The sequence below is a fragment of the Anolis sagrei genome, chromosome 4 (assembly GCF_037176765.1).
Source record: "Anolis sagrei isolate rAnoSag1 chromosome 4, rAnoSag1.mat, whole genome shotgun sequence".
Lineage (NCBI taxonomy): Eukaryota > Metazoa > Chordata > Lepidosauria > Squamata > Dactyloidae > Anolis > Anolis sagrei.
In genome coordinates, this window is record NC_090024.1 from 185,461,853 (window position 1) to 185,484,142 (window position 22,290).

Consider the following 22,290-nt stretch of genomic DNA (forward strand, 5'->3'; position numbering starts at 1 on the left):
CAATTTTCTATTGATCATGGGGGTTCTGAGGGGGAAGTTTGACCCAATTCTATCTGTGCGGTTCAGAATGCTCTTTGATTGTAGGTGAACTTTAAATCCCAGCAACTACAACTCCTAAATGTCAAGGTCTATTTCCCCCAAATTCCACCAGTGTTCACATTTGGGCATATTGAGTATTTGTGCCAAGCTTGGTCCAGATCTATCACTGTTTGAATCCACTGAATGGAAGTGAACTACAATTCCAAAACTCAAGGTCAATGCTCATCAAACCCTTCCAGTATTTTCTGTTGGTCATGGGAGTTCTGTGTGCTAAGTCTGATTCAATTCCATCATTGGTGGAGTTCAGAATGCTCTTTGATTGTAGATTAACTATAAACCCAAGCAACTACAATTCCCAAATGACTAAACCACCCCCCGAAAAACACCCACCAGTATTTAAATGTGGGAGTATCAGATATTCGTGCCAAATTTCATCCAGTGAATGAAAATACATCCTACATTTAAGATATTTACATTATAATTCATAACAGTAGCAAAATTACAGTTGTGAAGTAGCAACAAAAATAATTTTATGGTTGGAGGTCACCACAACATGAGGAACTGTATTAAGGGGTCACGGCATAAGGAAGGTTGAGAAACACTGTTGTAGAACCATATACCACACTGTAATTTATGTTTCATTCTCATCATTTGTGATGGTTTAAGGCACAGCATAATAGCACTGTGACATTATGCCATGATTGTATTAGAACAACTAAAAATATTTTAAGGCAATGCATAGTCTGGGCAAAACTAGGCAGTATGAACAACACTGTCAGAACCAAGGATCTTATACTGCAGAAAAGAAAATAGTGGAATATTACGCCATTAAAGCGCAAATATGCCTTGATATGCCGTTAAAGCACAAATATGCTTTAATAGCATATTAAACTGTTTTCAAAGCAGTTTTCAAATGGGGTGACATGAAAAAATAATAACTAGTGTGATAGTTCTGCTCATTATGCACAGTATGAACCGCTTTAGTACACAATAAATTTGGGAGAAATTAACACAACTTCTGAGAGTGGTTTAACAGCTCTGGCAGGAAGACAGCATGAAGGATCCCCAACCTGTTTCATCGCCCAATTGACAGGTGTATATACTCAAACCTTGGAAATTGTTGGATCAATACCATAATAGGGAAAAGGACTCACAAAAGATCACTGCGACTCATCCTCTGCAAGCATTCAATCTTGCTTGCTCTTGTACCTGGAAACCTGATGGGCACATCCTTGACTAACGCCATCAAAACTGTTTAAAACCCTTAGATGTAGGAGAGTCCACCATCAACTGAGGCTGTCCACTCCATTGTTGAGTAGCTCTTACTACCAGAAACTTCTTCCTAATTATGTAGAATTCCTCTTCTTGCAATCTGCATCTAATGATTAATGTCCTAATCTCTGTGCAACCTCTCTTCCTTTTCTGCATATATCTTCAGTTATTTACAGCCATCTCAGTCCCAGAAAATATTGTGCTACATTCACCTTAGGCTTGTTATAAATTTGAAATTACTTAATGGCACACAACAACAGTATATTCCTGCCTAAGGAGATATTTAAAGGTAAAGGTTTTCCTTTGACATTAAGTCTAGTGAAGTACAACTCTGGGAGATAGTATAGTGCTCATTTCTATTTCTAAGTCAAAGAGTCCGAATTGTCTGTAGATACCTCTAAGGTGATGTGGCCAGCATGACTGCACAGAGTGACATTACCTTTCTGCTGAAGCGGTACCTATGGATCTACTTCCATTTGCATATTTTTGAACTGCTAGGTTGGCAGAAGCTGGGGCTAACAATGGGAGCTCATTCCGTCCCACAGATTTGAACCACCGACCTTCTGATCAGCAAGTTCTGCATCTTAGCGGTTTAATGCACTGTGCCACGGCACCCCCTTTAAGGAGATATGTATGACCCCCTTATTTCATTGTCACAGTGTACTTGTGAGGTATCAAGAAGCAAGAGGTCATGAAGTCAGTTCAAAGGCTCAGTGGAAAATTAGAATCCAGATCTGGGAACTATATTGCAGTTTGACACTGCTTTCACTGCAATGGAATCATGGGAAGTTGTAGTTTTATAAAGTTCTTAGGCTTCTCTGCAGAGTGCTGGTCCTTCACCAAACTATATCTCACAGGTTGTTGTAGGTTTTTCAGGCTATATGGCTATGTTCTAGAAGCATTCTCCCCTGATGTTTCTCCTGCATCTATGGCAAGCACCCTCAGAGGTTTTAAACAGACCTTATAACTTCTGAGGATTCCTGCCATAGATGCAGGCAAAATGTCAGGAGAGAATGCTTCTAGAACATGTCCATATAGCCCGAAAACCTACAACAACCCAGTGATTCCAGTCATGAAAGCCTTCAACAATATAGATCTCCCAGGATTCTGTAGCACTGAGCCATGGTAATGAATGTGGTATTTATTTATTGTATCAGACAGGCCCGTAGCCAGGATTTTGTTTCGGGGGGGGCTAAAAAATTTTTCAGGGGGGGTTTCGGGGGGGGGCTGAGTTTCAGGGGGGGGCTGAGTCTGAGTGAAAGAGGGTCTAGCCTAGCAAACCTTTTGTATCATTACCCCAATACCCCCATGCATATGGGATATATTGAGTATGGTGATCAGATCATGATATGAATAAACATAACAGTTTAAATAATGCACCAATAAGGCCTTTTCGCGAACCACCATGAAAATTTCGGGGGGGGCTGAAGCCCCCCGAGCCCCTCCCCTGGCTACATGCCTGGTATCAGAAGCAAACTGATGGTACAGTTGTAACATGTTTAAAAACACAAAGTTTAAAAATGCAGCATGAGAGAAGCCTTCCCGCAGCATTGCAACACATCTGAGCATCCCCCCCGGCAACATCTTCGCAGATGGCTGATTCTCTCACGCCAGAAGCGACTTGCAGCATGCAACCAAACAAACAATGAATTTGGTGTCAAAACTGAATTATGTTTTGTCGGTTTTCACTGGGTTGCTGTGAGTTTTCCAGGCTGTATGGCCATGTTCCAGAAGCATTCTCTCCTGCCATTTTACCCACATCTATGGCAGGCATCCTCAGAATTGAGGGGTCTGTTGGAAACTAGGCAAGTGAGGTTTATATATCTGCGGAATGTCCAGGGTGGGAAAAATAACTCTTTTCTTTCTTTTTGATACTTATGAATCTCTTGTATCTGAATGTTTCCCAATGGTGTTCAACAATGGTACATGATACAATTTTAATGATACATATATTGTGCAGCTAGATACTGTTCCAAATGATGGTGAAGCAAATGTGTACAAGATGCTAAGCAGAAGACTCCAAAGGATTTGTATTATTGAAGGCTTTCATGGCTGGAATCACTGGGTTGTTATGAATTTTCCGGTTTGAATGGTTATGTTCCAGAAGCAGTCCCTCCTGACATTTTGCCTGCATCTATGGCAGGCATCCTCAGAGGTTGGGATGCCTACCATATATGCAGGTAAAATGTCAGAAGAGAATGCTTCTGGAACATGGCCATACAGCCCAGAAAACTCACAGCAACCCAGTGAATTAATTCTGTTGTGTAGATAGAATCATAGAATCATAGATTTGGAAGAGACCGCATGGGCCATTCAGTCCAACCCCCTGCCAAGAAGTAGGAAAATTGCATTGAAAGCACCCCTGACAGATGGCCATCCAGCCTCTGTTTAAAAGCCTCCAAAGAAGGAGCCTCCACCACACTCTGGAGGAGAGAGTTCCATTGCCGAACAGCTCCCACAGTCAGGAAGTTCTTCCTAATGTTCAGATGGAATCTCCTTTCCTGTAATTTGAAGACATTGTTCTGTGTCCTAGTCTCCAAGGCAGCAGAAAACAACCTTGCTTCCTCCTCCCCATGACTTCTTCTCACATATTTATCCATGGCCCTCATCATGTCTCCTCTCAGCCTTCTCTTCTGAAGGCTAAACATGCCCAACTCTTTAAGCCACTCCTCATAGGGCTTGCTCTCCAGACCCTTGATCGTTTTAGTCACCCTCCTCTGGACACATTCCAACTTGTCAATATCTCTCTTCAATTGTGGTGCCCAGAATTGGACACAATATTCCAGGTGTGGTCTAACCAAGGCAGAATAGAGGGGTAGCATTACTTCCCTGAATCTAGACACTATACTACTATTGATGCAGGCCAAAATCCCATTGGCTTTTTTTTGCCACTGCATCACATTGTTGGCTCATCTTTAACTTGTTGTTCACGAGGACTCCAAGATCTTTTTCACACAGGTATTGCTCTCGAGCCAGGTGTCCCCCATTCTGTATCTTTGCATTTCATTTTTTCTGCCTAAGTGGAGTATCTTGCATTTGTCCCTGTTGAACTTCATTTTGTTAGTTTTGGCCCACTTCACTACTCTGTTAAGATGCACCCCCAGTCTATCACTTGGCTACCCCAAGCAACGCAGTACATTCACCTGTGGATTTTTCTGTTTCCCTGAATCCTATTATATCCTCCCCATCTTTGTCCAAAGAACTTGGAGGCAGGCATTCCTGGCCCCTTGCTGTGAGCTAGCTTATTAGTTTTGCCAAGCTAGGCTCGGTCTATCTGGCAAAGCCTTCTGCTAATCCATCACTAATACGACATTAATAGCCAGCTGCCCTGCACACTTTCCTTCTGGGGAGATCTCTCTGATGCCATTCTTTCACACGTTCTCACGGCACAAAAATCCGCCACAGGGGAGGCATTGTATTGCCGGGAAGAAGTGCTTTGATTCAGCAAATGACTCTTTCCTACCACGAGGGCTGGAGCAAGCTGGGCTGGAAAATGGGATAAGAAAGGGGGAGGCGATTATCCCCTTATCAAACCAGAAATTAACAGAAAACTGCAATATCAACAAATTTAAAAAGGGGAATCTTGCAGCGTGGGATGTCTTTGCACTACATGTCCCAGGGAATTCTTGGAAATCCCCCCATTCCTTTGTAATGGAGCACATTGAGGAGAGAGATTCCCCTATTTTCTCCCAGGGAGTGGTCTGCCCCAGGGACAGATGTCTTCGGATCTTTTCACATTTGGGGATGTCGCTAATGCACGAAAAGCTTCAAGAAGTTTGAGGAAAGTACCAAGAAGAGCAGGAGAAACCTGGAAGACGGAGGAAGCAGCAGCAGCCGTCTCCCCCCTTCCTCCACTCCTTAGGGACAGAGCAGAAAGCCAAATAAATGGAAGGACTTGCTTTTAAATAGGTAAGTGAAACACTGGGCAGAACTTTTTGGGATGAGTGAAATGAAACCTTCTATCCATTGGGAGGAAATATGTGTAAACAAGCACAGATGTGATGGAATCAAGGCACTCTTACAAAAGGACAGATCCCTTTCTCGTGTAACTTGGGCATTAGCTTGTTCACAGAAGTTCTCTTTGACTATGTTGGAATTTCCCCCCTGAAATCCTTTGATGGGCACCAAGGGTTAAAGGAAAGTGCAGACAAAAGCAGGATCTTCTTCCAGTAGCTCCTGTTGTTGGAGTCCCTGCTACTACCAGAGGTACTACAATCTCAGCAAATGGCTGAGGAGGAAATTGTGTGTAGGTTGATGCTTCTTGAAGAAGGAAACTGATGAGCAGCATCTGGAGAAGTTGGGTTATTGTAGGTTTTTCGGGCTGTATAGCCATGTTCTAGAAGCATTCTCTCCTGATGTTTTGCCTGCATCTATAATAATAATAATCATCATCATCATCTTTGACAAAATCACGATTTGTCAACTGCAAAAGGCCACCTCACTTGGATCTGTGCACATCGTCCAAAAATACATCACACAGTCCTAGATGCTTGGGAAGTATTCGACTTGTGATTTTGTGATATGAAATCCAGCACATATATCTCGTTTGCAGTGACATACTGTGTTTTTGTGTCAGTATAATAATAATAATAATAATAATAATCTTTATTTCTTACCCGCCTCTCCTTGTGACTCAAGGTGGGTCACAACATAGCTAAAACACATAAAATCATAAACATTATATAAAATACATATCATAAAACATATTTCTACAAATACATATATTAAAATACACAGAACAAAGCTTAAAATATAGTGAACACAAGATGTGAGTTTAAAATTCATCATGAAAACTGGCACGGTCTCCATACAAAAATCCTCCCATTTATGCCTTAAATGCTGGATTTACTCAAAACCCTTTGGCACTGGGCTTTTAATCATTTTTTTTGAAATTAGTATATTGAATCAAATCATGGATTTCCTGTCTGCTTGTTTTCTGACACTTTCAAGATCGCCAAAACATTAGTGTCACAGTTGAAACTTAAGGAGAGATTGAAAAGTTGGTTTTGGGGGGTGGGGGGTGGGTGGGATCTGAGATCTTATTGAGATCTGCATGCATTATTCTCCAATACATGATCTTGTTTGCTGTGCACTCATCCTGTTGTGTTTCAAATAATAATAACAATAATAACTTTCTTTGTACCCCATCACCATCTCCCAAAGAGACTTGGGTGACTAACATAGGGCCAAGCCTGAGCAATTACAATAAGGCAAAATAAAATAAAATACGTACAAAAACAGATGATAACATCAAGCGAAAATGCTAAACAATGACATGGTAATATAGTGACAATAACATAATAAAACAGAGTATAAAACTGTACAAGGATTAACAAGGGTGAGCTGGGCCAAATGCGAAAGGTAAAAATTGTAAAACCTGTGGGTGAGATAGGTAGATAAAGTGCTGTGTCTAGTGAGAGACTCTGTGGGATAAACAATGAGGTTAATCTCCCCTGAGGGATGAGATAAAGTGCATCAGAAAAACAAATCGACACTGGGACGGGACCTGGTATAGGAATTAGTTATTCATTCTTCAAATGCACACTGGAAAAGCCAAGTTTTAAACTTTTCCTAAAGGCTGCCAGGGTTGGTGCTTGCCTAATCTCCCTGGGGAGTGAATTCCAGAGCCACGGGGCCACCACAGAGAAGGCCCTCTCCCTCGTCCCCACAAGTTATGCTTGTGACGGAGGCAGGAGCAAGAGGAGGGATCACGCAGGTTCATAGGAGGTTCATAGTGGGCTCACAACCTCTGAGGATGCCTGCCATAGATGCGGGCGAAACATCAGGAGAGAATGCTTCTAGAACATGGCCATAGAGCGCAAAAAACCTACAACAACCCAGTGATTCCGGCCATTAAAGCCTTTGACAATTCTCTGGAGAAGTTACTCTTTTGAAGCACAACTCCCAGGGCCCTTCCACACAGCCATAAAACCCAGAATATCAAGGCAGGAAATCCCACAATATCTGCTTTGAAGTGGGTTATCTGAGTCCAGACTGTTACACAGTTCAAAACAGGTATTGCGGGATTTTCTGCCTTGCTATTCTGGGATATAGAGGGCTGTGTGGAAGGGCCCCCAGAGTTGCCCAGCAGTGAGTTCCAGAATCAAGATTTTTAAAAGTTATTTCTCTCATCTCTGGTTACAAAAGAAAAAAATAGGGAACTACTTGTTGGAAAAGGATCATCCTCTTAGTCACACAACCAGAAGAAAAGAATTGGAAGAAGAATGTGAAAAAGAAGAAGAATGTGAACAAACAATTGTTTCTGGACATAAGAAACATCTGCAGCAGTTTAATTCTTCTCGGTGCTAAAATACATTTGCCATTGATTAATGTTTTCAAATGTCGCTTTCCCCACAGAACTACATTTCTTTGGGATAGCTCTTTAGACAGTAACCATGAAAACTTTGGACTAACCACTGCAAGTATGTGACTGGGGGCCCTTCCACACAGCCCTATATCCCAGAATATCAAGGCAGAAAATCCCACTTTATCTGAGTATGGATTCAGTGACCCAGTTCAAAATACGTCTTGTCGGATTTTCTGCCTTGATATTCTAGGATTTAAGGCTGTATGGAAGGGCCCCCAGCCTCTGAAATCATGTGCTCTCAACTTCATTCTCACGGGGCCCTCCCACACAGCCCTATAACCCAGAATATCAAAGCAGAAAATCCCGCAGTATCTGCTTTGAACTGGGTTATCTGAGTGCACACTGCCATATATTCCAGTTCAAAGCAGATAATATGGGATTTTATTCAGTTGTGTGGAAGGGGCCTCAGTTCATCTCAAAGGCTCCATCTACAGTGCCATATAAAAACCAGATTATATGATTTGAACTGGATTATGTGGCAATGTAGACTCTGTTTTGATCATATGGCTTAAATGGCAGTGTAGAAGGGGCTTAAGGTACTGCAAGAGCTCTTTTATTCCTTAATATACTTGCTCATGAAAAATGTAAGAAATTTAACCACCAGACCCCTATTCGTGTTTTGATTTTATTTGCTAGAAAACCAACTTCAATTTACTGTATTTTTTCAATTCTGAGATACTATTGATTGTAAGATGAACACTAATTTCAGTACACCAACAGAAAGAAAGCTCTCCCCCCCCCCATCTCTATATATATATTAGTGGTCCCCAACCTGTGGTCTGTGGACAACCAGTGGTCTGCAAGAACAAAAATATGGTCCACAGCCTCACCATTACTACACCATTACCTCAAAAGCATGAGGCAACAAGAGCAACTGGTCTCGCAAGGGATGTCGGGAGGGGAGAGGCAGATTGCCCACAAAATATTACTACTAACATCAGCTCTAGATTATTAAATATAGTTTTCTGTGGGAGAGCAGATGGTGACTACTGGATGGCATATGTTCTGTATCAGAAACTAGAGCTGATATGGTCTATCCAATGCAATTTTCTGAATCAGCACTCCAAATAACCAAACCAAATCTAATGTTGACCAAAACACGTGTCTTAGAACTAGAGAAATGTAGCATCTTGATGACCATACAAATAAAAGACCTCTAAGAGCTCCAGTCTTCAGTTGCTGGCTGGGGGATTCTGGGAGTTATAATCCAAAAAATGACATTTTCCAAGAACTATCAAGATCAACACCCTCTTCTCTGGGTCACTACCCCCTTCCACTTTTTACCATTTTCATAATCTATTGCAGCTTTCCTGATTAGTACCATACACTCAAAACCCCTTGTGTACAAAACACTGGAGCACCATTACTTGAGGAAGCTGTTGTGAAAATATATGGTAGATTCTTTTGCAATGAACCATCAAACCACCCATTTCTTCCTTTGCTAAGAGTTTCTACTATCAATTGCTTAAATACACACCGAAGCCCCTGGTAGCTGTGGAATTGGCTTGGATAGAAGTTGGAATGCCTGAAATATGATCAGGTAGACAGCTCTTTAAATTAATAGTTACATATCCTTTTAATTGAAGATGAACATGGTTAATAGGCAGGGAAGTTGGACAGATATGCAGCTGTGATAGGCTTTATCTTTCTGGAGCAAAAGGAGTTGGCCTCTCCTCCTGGCCTTGATGGGATGATGGATGGCCTGCATGCAGGGGGCACTAAAAGGGTGTTTGTCCTTCAGTGCTCTTTATTTGCAGAGGGCACGTCTGGCATCCATTGGAAAGAGTGAGATGAATCCCTTCAGTGTTATGAATTTCCCTCCTGTGAGGCTCCCTGTGATGACAGAGCCTGGGAGAAGAGAGATAGGACATGGCTCTTTGGGAGAAAAGCCAACTGGGATGATTGGGGTGTTTATGATAAGCTTCCTCCTCATAGTAGATCTGGGAAAGCTTTCCGGAAGACACAGTGTGACACAAGTTATTTTGTACAGTGCTTCCATTGGCAAGGGGACAGCTGAAAGAGAAGCGAGGAAGAGTTGGCTGAGAATCCAACTCAATTCCCAGAGGCCAGGGTACTGTACTCAAAAGAAAAGGCTGCTGTTTGCAGATCAACGGATTCTTTATCTGGCAGCGTCTCTCTGCAGTCCTCACATTTGACTATCTCACATACACCATCCAATGCTCAGTTGTCTTTGTTTTGTTAAATCACAGTAAAAAGTTAACAAAGCAAGTTTGGTTGGACACTTATTCTAAAGCCCCAAATGTAAAACGGTATTTCCCATATGTATCTTAGGTGTGCTGTTTTAATTGTACCTCTGTATCAAGGTGATCCCCGTTATCTTATTGAAAGAGATACAATATGTAACATTTGAAAGGGCTCCTCCAGAAGGAATGAATGTGTAAAAGGTTGTGGTATTTGTTGCTGCCGTTCCTGGTACCCTGCAAAGCCCATTTCGTCTCGAGAGTTGCAATGAGGGTGGAGTGGAACAAAGCTCTTATTGCACTAGTGACCAGACACAAGTTATGCTTGATTTAGATCAGTGGTTTCCAACCTGTGGGTTGCAGCCTTCTGGTGGGCCATGAGACCATGGCTCTAGATTATTAAATATGGTTTTCTGTGGATGAACACATGATGACTACTGGATGGCATATGTTCTGTATCAGAAACTAGAGCTGATGTGGTCTATCCAATGCAATTTTCTGAATCAGCACCCCAAAATAACCAAACCAAATCTAAAGTTGACCAAAAACTGATTTGCAACCCCTTTGGTACTAATGTTGGAGACTGGTCCCTGGTCAAGTGCTGCCTGGACAAAAAAAAAAAAAAAAAAAAAAGGTTGGGAACCACTGATTTAGATCCATGATTTGGAAACCATCTTGGGTCTCAGTTTTGGAAAAAAAGTATCATACAAATAAATTAAATAAATATAATTGTGCTTAGTCCCTCCTTTGGTGCACAACTCTGTTGTTCCACACCATTTTTGTGTTATTATTTGCTATGGACAATTCAGAAAATTCTTCACCTGTAGCTATTCTTCTGGTGATAAATGTCAAGTAACTTAGTTATGTAGTAACTTAGATGAAAGAGCCAGTTTGTGTGTAAAGTGATCCTATAAATGCAAGTGTGATGGCATTATGTACACCTGAATGTGAGGTTTTTCAAGACTGACATTGTAGAAAAGATAAACTGCCCATCAGAGACAGTGTGTTATAGTAGTTTGAGTGTTGGATTATGACTTTACTGACCAGAGTACAAATCCCTGCTTGGCCCTAGAAACCCACTGAGTAACCTTGGGTAAGTTACAAGATTTATTGTACAGCTGGGAGAGTGGGTCAACCACACTCTTCCAGTTGTAGAATAAATCTTGTCAAGAGAACCTTATGATAGGCCTGCAATATGTTGAAGTCAACCCAGAACTATATAATAGTAATAATGAACTTAAATGAGCACTTGCTAATTAGCCTCATGCTGAAATTGCAGTATTCATCCAGAGCTGAACTCTGATATGTCTGTCTGTGCCACACCATAGTAAGGGACCAAAGTGGGACTTGCAGAAGCAACTAAAATGTTTAACTTCAGTTTCCATGCCTGTCAACTGCCCTGCCCAATCACTCTTATAATGGTCAAACTATACATTTTGTTAAATATTTCAGTATATCCGATCCAGCTGTAACCACAGTGTGGAGGCCTGATCAGGAACTAAACCATGACTGAACCATCCAGCTGCTTCCTCCAATGAAAACTGCGATTTCTTCAAGAGAGAAGCTACTACAGAAACAATAGTTGAGGATGGGGATGATAAAAATCCCTCTCTATGATTTGTAGTATTGGTTTTGATTGTTGCTGTTATTAAAACAAAAACACTCACATACATTTAACACAGAATGTAGTTTTCTTCATGCAGCAGAAAAGAATATGCAACAGAAATCTTTTTGAATAGGTGTGGTCACTCTTTTCCTCAATGTGGTCATTTTGTCAGCTGTGGTACCAATCTTTGTTCGTACAAATCATGAACAATGTGGATCCTGTTAAAAGCCAGTATGCTATATCTTCCGATTGTCCTGAGAATAACCTGTATTTGAGACAAGAAGGTACTATTAGGGCAGAATATGGAGAAATCGAGTGGTTTTCAATTAGCAAGAGAGTTAGGCAAAACTGCATTTTATCACATTATCTGTTTAACTTGTATGTTGAACAGGATTAGACTTAGAAGATGGTGTGAAAATTGGAGAGGGAACATCAATGTAGGGTATGTAGATGACACCATACTGCTAGCAGAAAATAGGGGAGTCTTAGAACAATTATTGAAGAATGTCAAAGAAGAAATTGAAAAAAAATGACTATAGATTATTTTTTTAATTTTAAAGCAGACCCCACTCAAAAATATTGAAATAGTTCAAGATTTTTAATTCCTTGGCTCAGTCATTAACTGAAATGGAGATTGCTACAAAGCTGTGAAAGAACTAGATAAGATCCTGAAGTGTAAAGATAGATCACTGAATGTTAAAATGAACACTGTCCATGGCATCATCTTTCCCATTTCTATGTATGATTGTGAAAGCTAAATAGTGAAGAAAACTGATAGGAAGAAAATCAATTTATTTTAAACATGCTGCTTAAGAAGAGTTCTACAGATATTGTGGACTATTAAAAAAGACAGTAATGCTTGGTAAGGCATAAGGCATTTGAAAAAGATGAAAGCCACATTCCAGATGGATAGACTCAATCAAGGAAACCTCTGCCCTGAGCCTGCAAGACCTGAGCAGAGCTCTTGAGGACAGGGTGACTTAAAGGTCGCTCATGCATGAGGTTGCCATAAGTCAAAGTTGACAGCAGCTAGTGACAATTAACCAGTTTGCCCCAGGAAATTCCTTTGGAAACAGTAAGACTTGGAAAAAGGATTTTTAGAGTGGTAACTCCCTAAATCCCCTGCTAGTTTTCCTCCCACAGCTGTAGGAAGCAAAGTTGGTAATTACAGGCAGTCCCCACATTACAAACAAAATAGTTTCTGAAGGTTTGTTCTTAAGTTGAATTTGTAAGTAAGTCAAAACAGGGACATCTGTCCCTTGGATTCTGAAAAAATTAGGCATCTCCCTGAAGGTACAGGCTCGCAGCTTGGGAATGATTCTGGACTCATCACTGAGCCTGGAACCACAAGTTTCAGCAGTGGCCAGAGGAGCTTTTGCACAGTTAAAACTTATGCGCCAGCTGCGCCCATACTTTGGGAAGTCTGACTTGGCCACAGTGGTCCATGCTCTGGTTACATCCTGTATAGATTACTACAATGCACTCTACATGGGGTTGCCTTTGAAGACTATTCAGCAGCTCCAACTGGTCCAGCGAGCGGCAGCCAGGTTGCTCACTGGAGGGGCGCTCAGGGAGCACACAACTCCCCTGTTGCGTCAACTCCACTGGCTGCCAGTTTGATACCGACCACAATTCAAAGTGCTGGCTTTAGCCTATAAAGCTGTAAATGGTTCCGGCCCAGCCTACCTGTCCGAACGTATCAATCATCCCCTACAAACCAGCACGTAGATTAAGATCTTCTGGGAAGGCCCTTTTCTTGGTCCCACTGACCTCACAAGTGCAGCTGGCAGGGATGAGGGACAGGGCCTTCTCAGTGGTGGCCCCTCAGTTGTGGAACTCCCTCCTTAGTGACATCAGAGCAGCTCCCTCCCTATTAGCCTTTAGGAAAAGAGTCAAAACCTGGCTCTGGAAATTAAGGCAATGCAGTATTTTTTAATCAAAACCTTGTGCAATTGACCATGGAACAGATTCGGACCATGAACTTGGATGGCATGTTTTCTAAGATTTTAACTTTTTAAATCTGTTTCAACTCTGTTTAATACGTTGCAATTTTTGAAATGTTTAGGTGATTGTGTTGAGGCACAATGTTGTGCCATTGTAAGCCATCTTGAGTCCCCCTGTCGGGGTAGAGAAAGGCGAGTACAAGCATGGAAATAAATAAATAAATAAATAGATAGATAGATAGATAGATAGATAGATAAATGTCGTGGAAACAATATAAAGATAATAAATAAAACTTTATTTGTACCCTGCCACCATCTCCCTGAAGGGACTTGGAGCAGCTAACAAAGCACTCAAGGAGCCACTCATAAAATAGAGTTACATATCATCAAAACAGTGCACAATTTGACTGAATACAACCATGAAGAACATTGATTGATAAAATTAAAAATTTCTAAATTTCTAAAACACAGTCATGCCTGTGGGTTATTGGATTGAAGAGAAAGATTCAGTGGAGTCACCTCTCTCTCTTCTCCGCCAAATTGTGCCATTGAGCAATTACATCTCTTTATTTTCATTAGGTTAACAGGAGTAGCAGCCTTCTCAACATTTCTGAAAGTTAAGGAGCTGCTTTCTCTTGTGCTACTTTCTTAATATATTTCGTGGGGCTTATTGTGGTCCACTGAGAAACATCAGACCTATTATCGAGGCAAAAGAAGCTGACCACTTGTCTAGCAGTCAAAGTTCAGACGTTCTCCCCCCCCCCCCCCCCCCCCTCAGACTTCCAGAATCCTCCAACCAGCATAGCCACTGGACAGATTCTAGAGGTTTGTAGTCCAAAAATATTTTTTTCCAATTTGAGAAAGTCACTATATTTACAGAATAATTTTTAAAAGCATGTAAGCTTCAATCCTTCCAAGCAGAACCCAACTCTGTAGAAAACTTCTCATACCAGCGCCCTCTGGTGACATCAAGGAACAATATTTTGTTAGTTGTTTTACAGACTTTTATCTCTCTGGATAGGAACCCCCAGTGGTGCAATGGGTTAAACCCTTGTGCTGGCAGGATTAAAGACCGATAGAAGAGCACGAATGAGCTCCCTCCATCAGCACCAGCTCCCCACATGGGGACATGAGAGAAGCCGCCCACAAGGATGGTAAAATATCAAACATCTGGGCATCCCCTGGGCAACGGGCTTGCAGATGGCCAATTCTCTCACACCAGAAGTAACTTGCAGTTTCTCAAATTGCTCCTGACACAGACACAAAATCTCTGGATGGTTTTGATTCACGATGCCCAGAAGAGCTACATAGCCAGTGTTGAGGCAATTTGGGAACTGTAGTGCAAAACTTCTGGAGAGTCAAAGGTTTCCCCACAAATGCTATAAGGCAGGGGTCCTCAAACTTTTTAAACAGAGGGCCAGGTCACAGTACCTCAAAAAGTTGGAGTGCCGGATTATAATTTGAAGAAAACATGAATGAGTTCCTCTGCACACTCTTATTTGTAGTGCAAAAAACACTTAAAAATAATACAGTAATTAAAATGAAGATAATTTTTAACAAATATAAACTTATTAGTATTTCAGTGGGAAGTGTGGGCCTGCTTTTGGCTGATGAGATAGGATTGTTGTTGTTGTGTGCTTTCAAGTCATTTCAGAATTAGGTTGATTCTGAGCCGAGGGCCGGGTAAATGACTTTGGAGGGCTGTATCTGGCCCTCGGGCCTTAGTTTGAGGACCCTCGCTATAAGGCGTCCAATAAAACTTCACGAACCTTCTTTAGGAAGCAGTTATGATGAGGATGCTGCTGGAAGAACCACGATCCATAAGAAGAGTTTCACATGTATGGTTAGTTGACTTGTAGGGGATGTTTGCACTCTGTACCAGTGTTGGGTTTCAATTAAGAGATCATGAGGAAGAGGAGATTATTTGTGCCATGCACAATATGTTTCCTGGGTGGTTAAAATGGTCAAAATGTCAATCACCAGAATTGATAGTGTACCATTCTGTCTGGCGGGAGGGTATATAGGATTTGTAGTCCAAAAAAGTAACTTCTGAACTTTGCTCAAGTTCTCAGTATCAAGAAACACATGTTTGAGAGAAACCTGGGAGACAAAAGTTATTCTGGTTTATTCATCAAGTTAAAAAGAAATAAGCAGCAACTATACACACTGCATTTTGAATGGGTATTGGTCCTGATTAAATATACTTCTCTGGCTTATTTGCTATACAACCTATTGCTTTTTTTTCCGGGCAAGACCCAAAGAAAGAGGCCCACACTTCAGAGCAGAAGGTTATCTAAACCATTTTCAAAAGACCTTGACTTTCTTTCATCAGGAGGTAAGTTAGATCCCAGGTATTGTTCCTAAATGCCTTGTAAAGTACTTGGGAAGTGGGAAATTGTCAGGGTGGGATAATCTTATCATTGATTATTAGGCAAACATTTACTTCGGAGGCTCTAGCATGCTTGTACTTCCTGACAAGGCTCCTTTAAAACCTGCATTACCAGCAAACATTTTAACAGAGTGAAGCATTTCTCATTGCTTCATACTGGAAAATACAGGCTGTCCTTTTTCTTGTCTTTTTCTGAACATCACCACAAAGCTGTGGTGGAGCAACTTGGCAGCATGTGAAAGAACTTGCTAACTGAAGTCTCCCGCCTTTAATATTTTTATTGGCATTCGGGATCAAATGCATAGCAGTAGATGAAGGATGGAGAATGCTGCTTTTGCAAGATGTTTATTAGGGTAATACGGCAAGAGCAGTTTCCTATGTAATTCTCAAAAACTAAACACACATGATCCAAAGGGGTTCCTCTTTAAAAAAAATATATTGTTACTAACATTTACAAAGCAGCCAAGATTTCAGATTGCCGGGAATTATTTTTGAGAGCTGAATATGTGTTGCATCTGTTCCACAATACAATGCCATATGATTCTCATCACAAGGCAATTGACAAAATACTACCATGTGCTAGGAGAAAAACATGTGTCTGTAAAAATTCTCTGTTCGTTCCTTCAATAGCATATAAAGATCCATTCTATACAATGTGCAAAGGTAAGCCTGTGTTTGACACATTAAGCTTCAGATGATTTCTGGGTAAAAAGTAGTAAACTAACTGTAGAATTAATGCAATTTGACACCACTTCCACTGCCATGGCTTTTTTTTTAATGTCAGGAGAAACTTGAGAAACTGCAAGTCACTTCCCAGGGGACACCAGGATGTTTTGATTCTTTTTTTTTTTTTTTGTTATCCTTGTGGGAGGCTTGTCTCATGTCCCCACATGGGAAGCTGGAACTGACAGAGGGAGCTTATCCGCACTCTCCCCAGATTCGAATCTGTGACCTGTCCGGTCTTCAGTCCTGCTGGCACAAGGGTTCAACCCATTGCACCACTGGGGGCTCCTACTGCCATGGCTCAATGCTTAGGAATCATGACAGCTATAGTTTTGCAAGCCTTTTATCCTTCTCAGTCAAAGAGTGCTGGTGCTTCAGCAAATGACAACTCCCAAGATTCAGTAGCATTGTGCCACAGCAATTAAAGTGATGTCAAACTGCAATAGTTCTACAGTGTAGATACACTCTTGATTAGACAGAGAGGAAGTGACTATAGGAGTGGAGGGGGGAGAGAAGAGACAGACAAAAATTCAGGACCTTACCAGCAGTCTAATTGCTGCATTTTGAGCAATGAAGTTTCTAGATTTCAGTGACAGATCCGTGCATTTATTTATTTACCTTATTTATTACCCCACCTTTCTCAATCCCGAAGGGGACTCAAGGCAGCGTACATATGGCAGTTATTCAATGCCTTGGAACATATGCAAACATTAAGTTTAAAATCAATTGAATTAAAATACATTTGACATTTAAAAGCATTAGATTAGTGTTAAATCCCACCATCCAAAAATCATAATCCAAGGCCGTTCCGTAATCATTGCACATATTCCAATCTATTGTTGCACTGTGCTATTCTTTAAATGTCTGATTCCAGAGCCAGGTTTTTCATTTCCTTCTGAAGGCTAGGAGGGAGGGGGCTGATCTACTGTTGCTGGGGAGGGAGTTCCACAGCTGAGGAGCCAGCACTGAGAAGGCCCTGTCTCTCGTTCCCACCAGTCGCGCTTATGAGAGTGTTGGGACTGAGAGCATAGACTTCACAGACTATCTAAATCTCCGAGGTGATTCACAGTGTAGCATATATTTCAATAATAATCTACTCTTCCTGTAACTATAGGTGTGTGTGGTAAGCTTTATCTTTAGGAAAGTTGTCACTGGTACAGCACTACACTTGGCACCAGTTGATCTATAAACAGTTTTCAATTTAATGTACATTTTTCAAATCTGCTTTTTATGAGGGAAATAAAGCCTTATTCAGAACCTGCTGGCTATTCAGACTAGCTCCACCAGCCCAAACCAAAACAGTATTATTTGGATTAAAGCTCAGTTTGTTTGCCTGCCCATGTTTGTATCCCTTGTGACATAAATTCTCCATCCTTTTGAACATAATTCCTAGCCTTTATTATCATAGCCATTATACATCTCATGGGGAAAACCCAGCTGCCTTAACTATATGGCTACTCTTAAAAGCTCAGTGATATTGATAAGCCTAAATGTTAGCTGTAGCTTCTATTTTGTACACATCGGAATAGAAGGGAAAATTACTGCAAATCTGCACTGGCATTTTACCTTGAACTGTCATAAGCAAGCTCTGAGGATTTGTTCATCTGAATAAACATCACATTTCAAATTTTATTCAGCTATACATAGAGACCAGACCAACGACAGAGTAAATACAATTCCCAGGATGAAGATTTTGTTTGTTCTGCACATCTGGTGTTGGTGCCTAATTGAAATGCAAATTATTTGTTGAAGTAAGAACAGTTGTTCTGATTGATCACCACAATTAAAATAATTTATATGGCATTTTAAGTTGAAAATATTTTGCAATTCCCTTCATATTCATATTTGGGACGTCACTACAAAACAGGTTATTCCTGTTTTCCACTTGGAGAAATAGGACTGAGAATTGATTTGCTCAGAGTGAGTCCACTGATGAGCACAAAGTTGGACTTTGGTCTTCTGAATCCCAGATTCATTGATGGTCTTATCAGAACTGGACTGTGTGAAGCAAACAGAGTTGAGCCAGGGAATTGGAGTTATATAGCAGTCAAGAACTGAAATTCTAACTCAGAACCACAGGATATATAAAAGGCAGCGGCAAGAAGCAGCTCAGCTTCAATCAGAAGGATTGAAGAACAATTCAGGACTGAGAGACAAACCAAGAGACAGAACTGGAAATCAAGCTAAAAGACAAGTCCAAAGAACAACCAAGGATCCATGAACATGGCAGAGACAGTAAGACCTTGTTAGTTAAATAAGGCTTAGTAGGAACAGGGAGTCCTTTTAGACTCCTTCCTGTCCAAGATGTTCTGATAGCCAGCCTGGACTTGAACATATCTCACTGAGAAGATGCCAAGTTCTGTTGTGGCCAACCACAGATATAGCATCTCATGACAAGTCCTCCCTAGTGTTTGAGCAGAAGGATGTTCAGACAAGAAGCCCAGAATATCAAGGAAGCTGCAAAGGTGGGGAATCTATGCCAGTGTTTTTACTATTTCTGATGCATAATGAAAAAAGAGGAAGGAACTCACAAGGAAGAAGGTGATTGGATCTGTGCCATGCAGGAATATTGTGTGTGTATAGGCCTAGGCCCTGTTCTGACTATTTTGGCTACACTGCTGGCTCAGAAGTCTTAAAAATTGTAACCATGCAATATCCCTTCATTAGATACCCGTAGATATCTCAGTTTCTCTGTGATAGTATTGGTTATTGCCTTCATCAACATACAGTGAGTTAGGCATTGATCAATATATGGTAACAATGTAACTATGGGAATTAATATCTTCTTTGCCATTGTCTCCCCTGTCCCTGTTCCTGACACAATAAAAACCAGAGCCTGTGTCTTTCTGACTGTTCTTTGATTTATCTGCATGATATGAATATTGACCGAACTGACTTATGGGATTTTGCTGTCTAAATGGAAATGAGACAGGCCCAATAAATTCCCATTCCAGTCCAAATTGATCATGTGTAGATCTGGGGAGAAAGTTATTTTCTTGGAATGTAAGTCCCAGGATCCCCTTGACAATCGGCACTGATCGTTGGAGGATTCTGGATATTGTGGTCTAGAATTTCTACTTTTCCAAGCATTGTTACCCTTGACTATAGTGTTTATAGTTGAAAAATATTGGTCATTGTAGCAGAAGCATAACTAATGGATAAACAGCAGCAGCACAGAGGAGAAGCATGTCAGCAATGAATGTGGTAAAAAATACCACATTCATACCACATACCTGTCTGGGTGCACCTCTCTTTATGAGACAGCTAGAACACTAAGCTCTGCTGGGGAGGTCCTGCTCTAGGCCCCGCTACCTTCGCAGGTGTGATTGGTGGGGACGAGAGACAGGGCCTTCTTGTTGGTGGTTCCTCGACTGTAGAACTTCCTCCCCACTGAGATTAGATTGGCCACCTCCCCCCTAACATTTAGGAAGCAACTTAAGACCTGGTTATTCAATAAGGCATTCAGTGAATGACAGGAATATGGAAACATGGAAGTAATTAGCTTCACAACTCTGTGTGTTTTTATGAGTTCCCTGCAAATAACTTGCTCCTATTTTTATCTCATTAAAGTCTTTTAATCATTTTATCCTGTACATGTGGCCTGCCCATTGTTATTGTGATTGTGCTTATTGAAATGCTATTTTATGACTGTGTTTAATTTTTTTCTTTTATGTAATTTTGATGATGTTCTTTATTGTTTATGTTCTGGTTTTATCTTTTTGTAATATGTTGTCCAGGCTTGGCCCCATGTAAGCCGCTCTGAGTCCCCATTGGGGAGATGGTGGCAGGGTATAAATAAATATTATTATTATTATTATTATTATTATTATTAGTAGTAGTAGTAGTAATTAAAGATAACTTCAGGATCGATGCAAGGCCTAAAAGTTTTATGTTGCATTTGTGGTTGTTGTTTATAGTTTTATAGTTTTATTGGTTTTAAGCTATTGCTATATATGGTTGATTTGATATGTGATGTTTTTATATGTGTAAGGCATTGAATTTTGCCATTGTTTATGTTGGGAACCACTTTGAGTCTCCCTAGGGGTGAGAAAAGTGTATATAAATACAATAAATACAATAAATAATAGTGGTGAGCAGGCTTGTGGATAGTTGATGGGGGAATAGTTCAATTCTCTTTCCAGATCACTGCTATAGTTTATGGCAGTGTTTCTCAAACTGTGTTCCTCCAGATGTTTTGGACTCCAGCTCCCACAATTCCTAGCAGCTGGTAAGATGGCTGGGATTTCTGGGAGCTGGTCCAAAAGACTTGGAGGAGTACAATTTGAGAAACGCTAGTATATGGTATGGACACACCTGGTGATGGTGAAATGTGGTACCATATTGAAGGGGGCTTTGATTTTGGTGTCACATCTATACATACATTTGGGATAGGACTCTAAATACCTCAGAGGTGCCAGTTTCATCAGATCTTGGTAGCTAAGTGGGGAGAGCACCAATGAATCCCAGGTTCTGTAAGCTATATTTCAGGGAAGGAAATGACAAAATTGCCTTATTTGTCTAAGAAATCTCTGAAATGCAAGAGGTTCTCATGCCAGCAGGCAAAGTGAAGGCACACACACGTTAAGAGGCAACATATTTAAATAAATTTTAATAGCTCCCTGATAACACTGATCACTCCTTAATTTGTCCAGAACCTGGCACCCGGACCAGGGCTTTTACACTCTTTCATTCAGGATTTGGTCTTCCGTATTCTATTGCTTAGACAGTATTGTCCTTCTTCATTGTAATGCGCATGGTTCAGACAACAGTATGCACTCACATGAACCCTGCCCTACTGCACAGTGTTTATTGCAATATCTGGATTAAAGCTGGCTGTGATAATGCTTGGCTTGGCTTCCACACCCTTATGTCTGCAATAGTTTAAATTGAGGAAACAGCATTCCTGCTTTTGAATTATTTTTCTTGTCATTCTTTCCCTGATTTGTGTGTCCTTTTGAACTCTCTCAGCTATTCCTGACCTGTGACTTTTTAATTGCAGAACATAGGCCTCACAAAAGAAAGATTTTGAGGCAATGGTGTAGGAATGATGAGACTGCAGACCATATTTTGGTTCTTGCGGACCACTGATGGTCCATGAACCACAGGTTGGGAACCACTGTAGTAGAGTGAAGCAGCTTTAGGAGGAAAATATCTAGGATCCCATGGGCAAAGCAGCAATTGCAGTGAACATACTGTAGCAGGTAGAAGGATGTATTGTGTACACTTATATCAATGCTTCTCTGCTGTAAATTATCCTCTGAAAGCTGTGGTTTTTTAACACTCACCACTTGTCATGGCTTTGTTATGTGTCTGAATGACAGATTTATTTGTTTTTATACTCTCAGTCTTTACCAAAATACAAAATGTTGTTATAGTATGCCTTCAAGCTACTTCTTATTTACAGTGATCTAAGACAAATCTATCATGAGTTTTACTTGGCAATATTTGTTGAGAGGGTCTTGGCTTTGCCTTTTTCTGAGGCTGGGAGAGTGTGACTTCACCAAGAACACACACTCAGTTTCCATGATCAAGCACAGATTCAAGCCTTTTTTTCAGAGTTGTAGTTCAATGGCCAAACCATGTTTGCTTTAAAAATCATTTTGCAAAAAGTGCCGCCTAAAGTTATTAGGAAAAGCTTAAATACCAAAGGCACTAGGTCATATCTGATTTTGGAAACTAAGTAGGGCCAGCCCTAATTAGTATTTGGATGGGAGATTGCAAGGCGCTGTAGGTTGCATGTCAGAGGAACA

General features: G+C 40.9%; 1 protein-coding gene across 3 annotated transcripts in view; it reads left to right on the forward strand.

The window, feature by feature from the left end:
• Window positions 1–4,745: 4,745 nt before the first annotated feature.
• INAVA (innate immunity activator) overlaps window positions 4,746–22,290 on the forward strand; it is a 62,174-nt gene continuing 44,629 nt past the window's right edge. For all 3 annotated transcript variants that reach the window (XM_060773214.2, XM_060773213.2, XM_060773216.2), the window contains exon 1: window positions 4,746–5,220. The gene's annotated coding sequence lies outside the window, so the exon portion shown is untranslated. The remainder of the gene's footprint in view (window positions 5,221–22,290) is intronic.